This window comes from Hemiscyllium ocellatum, chromosome 44 (genome assembly GCF_020745735.1).
Source record: "Hemiscyllium ocellatum isolate sHemOce1 chromosome 44, sHemOce1.pat.X.cur, whole genome shotgun sequence".
In the NCBI taxonomy this organism is placed as follows: Eukaryota; Metazoa; Chordata; class Chondrichthyes; order Orectolobiformes; family Hemiscylliidae; genus Hemiscyllium; species Hemiscyllium ocellatum.
The window spans coordinates 26,586,065-26,599,057 of record NC_083444.1 but is presented as its reverse complement, the minus strand read 5'-3'; positions in this window follow the sequence as shown (position 1 = coordinate 26,599,057).

Below are 12,993 nucleotides of genomic sequence, written 5' to 3'. Positions count from 1 at the left end.
TCCGTGGTTCCTATATTCTCATCCAAATGAATCACAAAAGCAATAAACAGCAGCAGTCTGGTCCTTGTGTCACACCACTGATCACAGACCTTCATTTGGAACAAGAACTCTTTCCCAGCATGCTCTGTTTCCTACTGTCAAGCCAATTTTCTTTCTAAATGGCTTGTTCTCCCTGATCCCCTGTGATCAAACCTTACTAGGAGAAAGTGAGGTCTGCAGATGCTGGAGGTCTGATCTCCAGCATCTGCAGACCTCACCTTTCTCCCCTGATCTCCAGCATCTGCAGACCTCACTTTCTCCTCGAAGATTTTAACCTACTGCGAATCCTCTTGCAAGGATGACTTCCTTGAAGAAGCTCTCTTCCTCCCTCATTCCTGAAGAAGGGCTTATGCCAGAAACGTCGAATCTCCTGTTCCTTGGATACTGCCTGACCTGCTGCGCTTTTCCAGCAACACATTTTCAGATCAAAACTTACTTAACAGGCTCCCATGTGGAATTTTGTTTGGGTTCACTAAGTTCCACGCAGACAACGTATGCTGCTTTACCTTCATCTATCTTCCCGATCACCTCTTCAAAAACCGCAATCTAGTTTTTGAGACAGGTTTTCCCAAACACAAAACCGTGCTGTCTATTCCAAAGCAGTCCTTGGCTTTCGAAATGCATGTGCATCCTGTCTGTCCCCCTTGACATCAGACTCACCGGTCTGTAGTTCCCTGGCTTTTCCTTGTAGTCTTGTTACAAATAATGTAACAACCTTAGCTGTCTTCCTGTCCTCCAGCACCTCAACCGTAGCTGTCAATGATACACATAAGAAAATCAAGAGAAATTTTGTAAACCAGAAACAAAGACAGAACGTGCTGGAAAAGCTCAGCAAGTCTGCCAGCATTTGTGCAGAGATATCAAAGTTAATGTGTTAGGACAGGGGCAAACCCCCACCCGTGCGAATTTAAACCGGGCTGTAATCTGTTAAAATTCGAAAGGCCGAGAACTATCCTAAAGGTCATTAATTAAAGTAAAAATTAACAACTTTATTTTTAACATCTAACAGGGAATAATTAACTAACAACTATTTGCAACTCCTTTCTCTGACCTATCTTTTACTTTCTCTTCCACACTACTCCCAATAAAAAACCCCGATAAAGATTGACCAAAAAATTCAAATTTCAGAACGAGCCAGCTGTCAGATCTTCTCTTCTCTTCCCCTGTCCTCTTTTCTTCTCCTTAGAGTTTCTGTTGAACAGGTCAGTGATAAATAAAGGTGAATTTAAGATAGCTATTCTCCGGGCAGTCTGCAGATGGTGGTGGCTTGGCAGCTGTCCCCCAACTGTTCATTTTTTTACGGCTTTATACCTCAAAACATTGAATCCTTTCATTTTTTTAAAATGTTGTCAATATTCATACTCGATTGGTGTTTTGTATCTTGGGGCATAATGTAAACTGATAGGTTGAATTTGTTTTTTGTTTGTCTCATACCAAGCCAGGTACTGCCAGCTACTGGACCAAATGTAACATCGTAAATTTTCCACAACTCGCTGTGCTTGCTCAATCCTTCAATTCTATTAAAGGCACAGTACCGTTTATAGGCTCATAACACCCTTCCTCTCTAAAAGGAAGAACCATCCTAATGAAAACATGGTTTCATTTCTTTTTCTATTCTTTAGATACATTACCATAACGTGCAGATAACTTAGATCTAATTTAACCTTAACTGCTCCCCATATACCTGTACATAACATCGGATACATGAAGTCTCACCTCCATTTTATCAGTTAAATCCATGATAACTTATGTGCGATAACATTTTTATGTTCAAATTCTCTCTCTCTTTGCTCAGATAAGAGCATTCTCTCTCTTTATCTCTCTTTTCTCTCTTTCTTTTCTCAGCTAAGACCCTTCCCCTTCTCTCTTTTCACCTCTCACTCATTTCTCTCTTGCTTTCTGTTTTCTCACTCTCTCTTTCTCTCTCCCTTTGTTTATCATCAAACTCCATTTTCGTCAATTGTCATTTAAGTTCTTTCTCACTTCACTGCACTTGTCTTATTATAAAAAATGTGGATCAATGGGATTGTGGGAGACATAGCAGTTTGGATCAGTAATTGGTTGCTGAAAGAAAACAGAGGGTTGTAGTTGATTGAACATGCTCATCTTGGTGTCCAGTAACTAGTGGCATGCTGCAAGGGTGGGTGTTGGGTCCACTGCTGTTCATCACTTTTGTAATTAACCTGGAGAAGAGCTTAGAAGGGTGGGTTAGTAAATTTGTGGACAACACTAAGGTCTGTGGAGTTGTGGATAGTGATGAAGGATGTAGTAGGTTGCAGAGAGACATAGATAGAATGCAGAGCTGGGCTGAGAGGTGGCAAGTGGAGTTTAATGTGGACAAGTGTGAGGTGATACACTTTGGACAGAGTAATCAGAATGCAAAGTACTAATGGTAAGATTCTTAGGAGTGCAGATGAGCAGAGAGATCTTGGTGTCCATGTACACAGATCTCTGAAAGTTGCCACCCAGATTGACAGGGTTGTTAAGAAGGCATACAGTGTTTTGGCCTTTATTAATAGAGGGATTGAGTTCCGGCATTAGGAGGTTATGCTGCAGCTGTACAAAGCTCTGGTACGGCCACACTTGGAGTATTGTGTACAGTTCTGGTCATCGCATTATATAAGGATGTGGCAGCTTTGGAAAGGGTGCAGAGGAGATTTACTAGGATGTTGCCTGGTATGGAAAAAATGTCTTACGAGGAAAGGCTGAGGGCCTTTAGGCTATTCTCATTCGAGAGAAGAAGATTGAAAGGTGACTTAACAGAGACATACAAGGTAATCAGAAGGTTAGATAGGGTGGACAGGGAGAGCCTTTTTCCAAGTATGGGAACAGCAAACACGAGGGGACACAACTTTAAAGTGAGGGCAGATAGGTATAAGACAGATGCCAGAGGTAGTTTCTTTACTCAGAGAGGAGCACTGAAAATGTGTTGCTGGAAAGGCGCAGCAGGTCAGGCAGCATCCAAGGAGCAGGAGAATCGATGTTTTGAGATTCTCCTGTTCCTTGAATGCTGCCTGACCTGCTGTGCTTTTCCAGCAACACATTTTCAGCTCTGATCTCCAGCATCTGCAGTCCTCACTTTCTCCTTATTCAGAGAATAGTAAGGGTACGGAATGCTTTGCCTGCAATGGTGGTAGATTCACCAAGTTTATGTGCATTTAATTCGTCATTAGACAGGCATGTGGACGTACGTGGAATAGTGTAGGTGGGATGGGCTTCAGATTGGTATGACAGGGCTGCACAACATCGAGGGCCGAAGGGCCTGTACTGTGCTGTAATGTTCTATGTCTGTTTCTCTGACACACTTCTGTGAAATTCCCTGACAATTTCAGCTTTACTTTTGTCCTTGGTCAAATCCAAATCTAACATCTTTGCTAATTCTAAAAGTTTGGCCTTAATCTTTCCGCCTAAACTTTCTTCGCAAATTTGAGAATCATCTTCAAACCTCTCATAATATTTTAAACAGCCATTTATCTCACTTTTAATTTAACTAACCACAAGTCATCGAAATTAGACAAGTTGTCTCACTGATGTTTTATTTTAAGATCTTGGACACAAACGTGCAAATGTTTAAATATACTGTGTTTTTTTTTCATACCTCAAATCTGCCCAAATCTCAGGCTGGATCTTCCTAAACCTGTTCAAATCGTGGACGAAAACCCCCAAGCTGTTACGACACAGGGTTAACCCCTCTCCTAATTTAAACTGGGCACACAGAAAAAGTTCACCTCATGCTGTTAAATTTCGAGAGGTAAAGATCCATATACAGAGGTCACTATTTAAAATAAAATTAACAATATTATTATTTTAGTCCAACAGAGAATAATAAAACGAACAACTACATTGAACTCCTTTCGGTTAAACGTATCTTTTACCTTCGTCTCTACAATACTGGTCTGATAAAATACCTTGATTAAGATTTGCAAAAAAAATTATCTCGTTTCAAAACCAGTCAACTTCATCGACTCTCCTTTGTAGATTTTTCTCTATAGATTTTCCTCTCGGTCGGCTTCGATGTTCTGCTGTGGAAATCTCTTATAGACACGTACCTTTCAGAAAGCACTTTGGCTTGCAGTCTATCTTTGTGGATGCCCTTGGCAGTTCTCCCCTAAATGTTCAAAATGTCCAGTTTTAAATTTCAAAACATCGGATCATTTCATTGATTTTGATGTCATCAAATACATTATATTTCAAACTCAATTTGATTTCAATGTGTTGGGGCATAAATTAAACCGACTGGCTGAATTTGAATTGGTTTGTGTTCCATGGCAAGGCAGCTTCGCTATTGATTTCACAGTAAAATGTAACATTTTAACTTTTTTTCAGAACACTTTATGCCAGCTTCCAGTCTCTCTTAAACGTAACATATCTCTACACGTTCATAACAATATCATTAATCGTAGCTTTCCATAGATTTGATCAACTCAGTAAGTTCACATAACAGTCTTTTCTGTTCCAAAAAGAAGACACATTTTATCTCACCCTTCCTTTACCTAAATCCTTCTTTCCAATTACTTACAATGTTACCGGTATTCTTCGAGAAAGTAATACATTGTGTGTGAGATGAAAGAATGAGATGTAATCACATTCCCGTATGAAGGAGTAAATGTGCAACTTTTCCAAGCTTTATGATAGCAAAAAAGATGTAAAAATCTCCTTTATTCATGGATTAGGAAAGTGAACAAATGACGTTCATGGACTGAACAGCAGTAATGCAATGAACCTTTATTGGGATCATTGAACGACCAAATATTTAGTTTACTCTTGAGAGTCTGAATTCAGCTTTTTTTTTTGCAATTCTGTGTTGCGTGCGTTTTTATCAACATGCAATCATTATCGCTGACAAAACCAGACGTTGCTGGACATGTGCAGCAGTTCTGGCAATATCTGTTGTGAGAAAGCAGATTCAACGTTGTGTAGAGGAATGGGGCTGGATTGTTTACGTTTTACCAATAGTGTTCAGTGATGTGCAGGTTAGGTGCATTAGTCAGAGGTAAATGCAGCATAATAGAATAGGGGATTGGTACAGGGCAGGTTACTCTTAGGAGAGTCAGTGTGGGCGTGCTGTGTGAAATGGCCTGTTTCCCCACTGTAGAGATTCTATGATTTCTTCATGAAAAGGGCTGTAGTTGCCAGGATCAAGCTTAGGGCATTCTGAAGTGGGAGGGTAAACTGCCAGCGGTCATGGTCCACATTGATACCAATGACATAAGTAAGAAGAGTGAAAGGTTGAAAGGTTCTGCAAAGAAAATTGAGGGAGTTAGAAGTGAGTTTAAAAGCAGGATCTCCAGGGTTGCATTATTTAGATTACTTCCCGTGCACCTGGAAGTGAGACAAGGAAGAGGAAGATAGTCAAGTTGAATATGTGGCACAGAGCTAGTTTGGAAGGAGGGTTTCTGATTTTTGGATGATTGGGAGTGCTTCTAGTGCAGGTGGGAACTGTACAAAAAGGAAAGTGTGCAGTTGAACTGGAGGGCCCCCAACCTCCTGGAAAGGAGGTGCAACTCCAATCGGTTTAAGCTCATATTACAGGAAGCTGGGAACCAAAGCAGCAGGTCAGAACCTGAGCAGAAAGTAAAGATTTGTCAAATAAACAGGCAGAGCCAGTGTAATGAAAATGCTGAGGGAAGGAATCATAACAAATTAAAAAATGTGAGTGGAAAGCTGAGGCTCAGTATTATCGGGGATTAATAAATAAGGATGGAGAGCCTGCACGCAAAATTATTAAAAGAGAAAGACAAATCAATAGAACTTATGTAAAACCTTTTAACTAAATGTGTGCAGTATTTTGAATAAAATGAATGAGCAAATAGCACAATCAAAGATAAATAGCCATGGCATGTTGGGGATTACGGAAACGTGGTTGCAGGGAGGTCAGGAGTAGAGTGTTAAATGTCCAAGGGTACTCAGTATTCAGACAAGAAGGATCAGCAGGTGGAGTGTCTGCATTGGTGATGGAGGTACACAGTTCAAAATCACACACACCAGGTTATAGTCCAATAGGTTTAATTGGAAGCACACTAGCTTTCGGAGCGACGCTCCTTCATCAGGTGATTGTGGAGGACTCGATCGTAACACAGAATTTAAAGCAAAAATTTGCAGTATGATGTAACTGAAATTATACATTGAAAAATTGATTGTCTGTTAAGCCTTTCGTCTATTAGAATCCAGTGATAGTTTCACTTCTTTCATGTGTAAATCACAAAACCCTTCTTTTTAAAGTTGCATTCTCGGGTTAGCTGCTAACAATGGTGATAGCTAGACAATATGTTGCAGGTGTTAGCCCCCTGTGTTCTCTGTCTATGACCTGATGTTAGATTGATTCTAATCTGCTAAGTGAGATAACAGTGTTTTACATAAATTCCTGCAGTTTTTGAGCTCAGAGTTCTCCATGAATGTATGCAGTTTTTGAGCAACGTGCAATGTAACTCTGCAAGTACAAATTCACCACACACAATATATGTGTGCATGTGGGTCTTTGTCTGTCTGTCTGTCTGGGTGGTGTGTGTGTGTGTGTGTGTGTGTGTGAAGTCTGCGAGGGGGTGCATGTGTGAGCGTGGGAGTGTGTGTGTCTATAAGGGTGTGTGTGCGTGTCGGTGTGTACCCGTGTCCGTGTGTATGTGTGTATAGGAGTGCCTGTGTGTATGTAAGAGTGTGTGTGTATAGGAGTATATGTGTGTGTTGTGTAGTGCAGTGGTGATCACCTGTAATGTGACATGAACCCAAGGTCCCGGTTGAGGCCCTCCCTATGGGTACTGAACTTAGCTATCAGCTCCTGCTCGGCCACTTTCCTCTGCTGCCTGTCCTGAAGTCCACCTTGGAGGATGGTCACCCGAAGGTCCGAGGCTGAATGTCCTGGACCACTGAAGTGTTCCCCACCTGGGAGGGAACCCTCCTATCTGTTGATTGTTGTGTGGTGCCCATTCATCCGTTATCGTAGCCTTTGGTGAAGGATGATATCAAAGCTGTATTAAAAAACGGCATTAGCACGTGGGAGAAGAATGATGAATCAGTCTGGTTTGAAATAAAACATATGGAAAGAAATCCTTTGGTAGGAGCATTTTCAGCCCACAACTCCCTCCCGCCCACAAACTATTTTGAAAATAGGGAATAACATGAACCAGGGAATAACGACAGCTTGAGACAAAGGCACAAGAGTGATTATGGGTAATTTGAAAATGCATATTGACTGGATTAATCAATTTAGCAAGTAGAACCTCAAAGAACAATTCGTCAAATGTATGTGGGATCATTTCTTCAATTATCATCTTGTGGAACCAATCAGAGAACTGCCTTTGGTATTACGTAATGAGGAAGGAGCTATAAATCATATTGTAGTACATGATCATCTGAGAAAGAGTGACCACAACATGCTGTCGTTTCACATTCAGACTGTAACAGCGAAGACAGAGTCACATTGGAGAGGTTTAGTGTTGGGCAATGATAACTTTATTGGCCTGAGGAAGGGATTGGACTGAGTGGATTGGCAAAAAGATTAAAGGGTAAAACAGTTGAAAAACAGTGGCAACGACTCGGGGAAATAGGCAAAACCCCTCCATTAAAGTATAATCCTGAGTGGAAGAGGAATTTTTAAAAAAATGAAAAGTGATCCATGTCTTAACAAGGAAGTCAATAATAACATGAAAGTGCTGGCCTGGTGGTATTATCGCTGACGGCTTATTCAAATAATGCTCTGGGGACTCAGGTTTAAATGTCGCCACGGCAGATGGTGGAATTAAGAGTTTATTGATGATAATGAATCCATTGTTCACTGTTCGAAAAACCCATATGTTTCATGAAATGTCCTTCCATTCTTACCTGTTCTGACCGACATGTGACTTCAAACCCAAACCAATTTGATTGACGTTTACATGACCTCTGGACAATTCGGGACAGACAATGAGGGCTGTCTAACCAGTGATGCTCTCATCCGATGAACGAATGAAAGAAAAACGCTTTAAATGTCAGCAGTTACTAAAAACAAAATCACAATGGTTACGAAGGAAAATGAGGAGAAAACATAAGAATTGACGAAGAACACTTCTCTGAGTAGACAAAAAGTAAATAATGCTGAAAGTAAATGTTGGCCTTTTAGAGGATGAAAATGGCGAGGTAATAATGGGAAACTCAGACATGGCAGAGGCAAAACCAGCATTTCCTCATTTCACAGTGGAAGATAATTTCATCCCAAAATTTACAACAAGTGCAAATGATGGTGATGGGAGTACGATGATGGGGAAGAAGATATTGAATACATTGATGGGATTAAAGGCAGATCAGGCCGTCGACCTGCACTCTATCGGATTACAGGAGGTAACAGCAGAAGTACTGGATGTGTTCGTTACGATATTCATTAAAAAATCATTGGATTCTGGAACGGTGCCGGAGTATTAGAAAATTAATAATGTGGCACTCGTATTCAAAACAGGAGATAGGCAAAAATTCACAAACTATAGACCGGTGAATGTAACCTCTGTATTGGGGAAGTTCCTTCGGTTAATCTTAAAGTAGGAAATAACTGAATATTTGGAAAAACAAAGATCAATTGACCCGTGTCAGCACGGTTTTATGAAGGACAGGTTGTGCCTGTCAAACCTGCTGGAGTTCTTTGAGAATGTAATCAACAATGTGGATTATTGGGATGCAGCAACTGCTGCACATCTACATTTCAGAAGGCATTTGACAAGGTGCTGGATGTAGACGGTTAGATCCCGCGCGTTCAGGGTAAAGAATTGACTTGGATCGAGAATTGGCTGACTGACAGAAAGCAGAGCATTGGGATAAATAGTCTTTCTCTGGCGAACTGAAACTAGTGACTTTCTGCAGGGCTCAGTTCTCAAAACTCTAGAATAGGTTAGATTACCTACAGTGTGGAAACAGGCCCTTCGGCCCAACAAGTGCACACCGACCCTCCAAAGAGCAACCCACCCAGGCCCATTCCCCTACACCTAACACTACGGGTAATTTAGCATGGCCAATTCACCTAACCTGCACCTCTTTGGACTGTGGGAGGAAACTGGAGCACCCGCAGGAAACCCACGAAGACACGAGGAGAATGTGCAAACTCCACACAGACAGTTGCCTGAGGCTGGAATTGAATATGGGTCTCTGTTGTTGTGAGGCAGCAGTGCTAACCACTGTGCCAGCATGCCACCCCAACTGTTGGCAATCTATCCAAATGACCTGGAAGGAGAGACAGAGTGTAGCAACTAAATTAACAAATGGTACTAAACTAGGTGGAAAAACAAGCTGTAATGAGGAGCTAAAGAGTTTACAGATGAATATTGATAAGCTTGGAAAATGGGGCAGATTGCTATCCCTGCAGATGGTGTTTAATTTGGATAAGTCCAAAGTTGAATTTCCTATCGCCATTCCAAATTCCTATATTCTTGCGTTGCTCCATCTGCAGTTCTTTGAATTTTATTCACCGTTGGTGGCTGGGGTAACAGGATTCGAGGGGTTTGGTTGAGGGAGATGCAGGTTGCTCTGTGTGTCGGTAACAAGACAGTTGAAAATGTGTTGCTGGTTAAAGCACAGCTGGTTAGGCAGCATCCAAGGAATAGGAAATTCGACGTTTCGGGTTCCTGATGAAGGGCTTATGCCCGAAACGTCGAATTTCCTATTCCTTGTGATATGGGTAATGTAATTTCTGCAGTTTCACACACTCTCTCTCTCACGCAGGAGTCACGCATTCTCACATACACACACACACACACACTCACACCACACACACACACACACGCTCACACACACACACACTCACACACACACATACACACACACGCTCACACACACACATACACTCACACACACACACACCACACACATTCTTTTGGTATGGGTAAGGTAATTTCTGTATTAAAACTGAGGTTTAATAAGTAAAGGCTAATTATGAGCAACTAGGCCACATGAGAACATGAACCAGAAGTCACCTCTGTTATTTCAGGAACATGGTAAACTTGGGCAAGATTCCAAGGAATGCTTTAGCAGATAAATGCTTTAACCAGCAGAATTGTTAAAAACAATATAACATTTAATTCAGCAAAATTGTTAAAATAATATAACATTTAATTAAAGAATTGGCAGAGAAAAGCGTGAAATGTTTTAACCAATGGAATTGTCATTGATAATTTTGAATGTAAGAAAAATGTATAGCGTGAGATGTTTTAACCAATAGAATTATCACTAATATTTTTACATGTAAAAATAATGTATAACTATTAGTGCTGTAAAATCTTCCATCGCAATTCTTCCGAAGCTCCTTTTGGAAGCCGCCCAAACTTGCAAGTTTGAAATAAACATCAATTGCTCATTTGTGTGTCTCGCAGCATTTCGATTTGCCACGGGAAAAGCAGTAGCCGGAGGGGATGAGGGCTGGTGCTGTCAGCTTGGAGTTCGCCTCCTAGGACGGGACCTTGTGGACAGTCTCCCTTGAAGTCAAGGGTTAAAGGACAGTCCGCGGTCGGCAGAGTGTGGAGGCAGAACTCGGTTGATCTGAACCATAGCCCTAGTGTAGAATAGTTAGCCGAGTGTCAGGGACTATTCTCCGGAGATTTAGAATACCTAGACAGAATTCACTTATAACAATGGTCTCTTTGTTCAGCAACACTCCCCAGGGCCTCACCTTAAGTGCATAAGTCCTGCCCTGATTTGCCTTTCCAAAATTCAACAACTCACATTCCTCTAAATTGAACTCCGTCTGCCATTCCTTGTTCCATTGGCCCATCTGATCAAGATCCTGTTGTATTCTGAACTAACCTTCTTCACTGTTCACTACACCTACAATTTTGGTGTCTTTTTAGATTACTTACAGTGTGGAAACAGGCCCTTCGGCCCAACAAGTCCACACCGACCCGCTGAAGCGCAACCCACCCCTACCCCTACATATACCCCTTACCTAACACTATGGGCAATTTAGCATGGCCAATTCACCTGACCCGCACATCTTTGGACTGTGGGAGGAAACCGGAGCACCCGGAGGAAACCCACGCAGACACGGGGAAAACGTGCAAACTCCACACAGTCAGTCGCCTGAGGTGGGAATTGAACCCAGGTCCCTGGTGCTGTGAGGCAGCAGTGCTAACCACTGTGCCACCGTGCCGCCCTCTTCTGTAAACCCACCTCATATATTCACATCCAAGTCATTTATTAAGGACCCAATATTCATTCCTGCAGCACACTGCTGTTTACAGGTCTCCAGTCCACAAAGCAACCCTCCATCCAACTCTGTATCCTACCTTCAAGCCAGTTTTGTTTCCCAATGGCTTGCTCTCCCAGCATTCCATGTTATCTAACCTTGCTAACCAGTCTGCTATGTGGAACCTTGTTCGATGCCCATGTAGACAACGTCCACAGTCTGAATTCATCAATCTTCCTAGCACTTGTTCAAAAAAAAACTCAATCAGGTTAGAGAGACAATTTCCCATGCACAAAGCCATGTTGACTATCCCTAATAATTACTTGTCTTTCCAAATACATGTACATCCTGTCCCTCAGAACCCCTTCCAAAACCTTGCCTGGCACTGACTTCAGGCTCACTGTTCTCTTGTTCCTTGGCCTTTCCTTACCACCATTTTTTAAAAATAATGACACCCGTCTTCCTGCACTTCACCTGTCGCAAACGATGATGTAAATATCTCAGGGAGGGGCCCAGCGATTACTTCCCTAGCTTGCCACAAATTTCTGGGATGCACCTGCTCAGGACCCAGGGATTTATCCACCTTGATGCGATTTGAGCCATCCAGTACCACCTCCTCTGTAACATGGATACTTCTAAAGTTATCACTGTTTATTTCTGGAAACTCATTACTTTCCATATCCTTCTCCAGTAAGAAAAAACGGGTTGAAGTACTAGAATAGTAAAGTATCTCTCCCACCTCCTGTTGTTCCACAGATGGCCTTGTTGATCTTTAAGGAGTCCTGTTCTCTGTCTGGTTATTCTTTTATCTGTGATGTCTTTGTAGAATTTCTTTGGATTATCCTTAAACCATTTCCTGAAGTTATGTAATGTCCCCTTTTGGCCCTCCCGATTTCCCTCGAGTATAGTCCAGAAAAAACTGTGCTGTCAATTCCTCCGCCTCTGCCATATCAGCTGCCCGGAAAAGCAATTGCACTCCGGGACATCCCAGAACATTTTCCTATTTCAAGGACCACAATTTCCCTCACACTTGATCAGCAATGCCCTCCAATGCATATCCTTAACTTCCTGCCTCTTTGCCTGTATACCACCCCTCCCAACTTCAATAAGAATATAATCCTCTGGTCCCCACCTGCCACCCCACTTATCTCCAGATACAGCCCATTAATCTCTGCCATTTCCGTTACCTCGTCAGATCCCACCACCAGGGACATATTTCCCTCCCCAGCCCTATCTGTGTTCTGCAGAGACCAGTCTCTGCCGTGATGCCCTCATTAGGTCTACCCCCACCCCCCACCAACCAACCCTTCACCCTCCCTTACTGCCAGGGAAGATGTAAAATATGCCCCCACACCTCCCCACCTCACCTCTGTCCAATGCCCCAAAGGATCTTTTCACACCAGGCAGAGATTTTCCTTCACATCCAAACAGCTCACCTACTGCATCTAGATACCTTGGGCAAACTAACATGGGTAATGCAGCGAATCTGCACACCTTTGGAGTGTGTGAGGATACACAGGCAGACACTGGGAGAATGTGCAAATTCCTCACAAATAGTAGCCTGAGGCTGGAATCAAACCCAGGTCCCTGGTGCTGAGGCAGCAGTGCTAACCACTGAGTCACAATACTGTGGGATCTTTGGTGCTGATGTGCTGCCCCACTGATACCTCAGTCACTCACCCTGCCTCATTTCCCAAGAGAAGAGGCGGTGATGGCCTTGTGATATTATTGCTAGCCAGTTAATCCAGAGACCCAGATAACCATCGGGGGACCTGGGTTTGAATCCAGTCACGGCAGATAGTGGAATGTGAATTCAA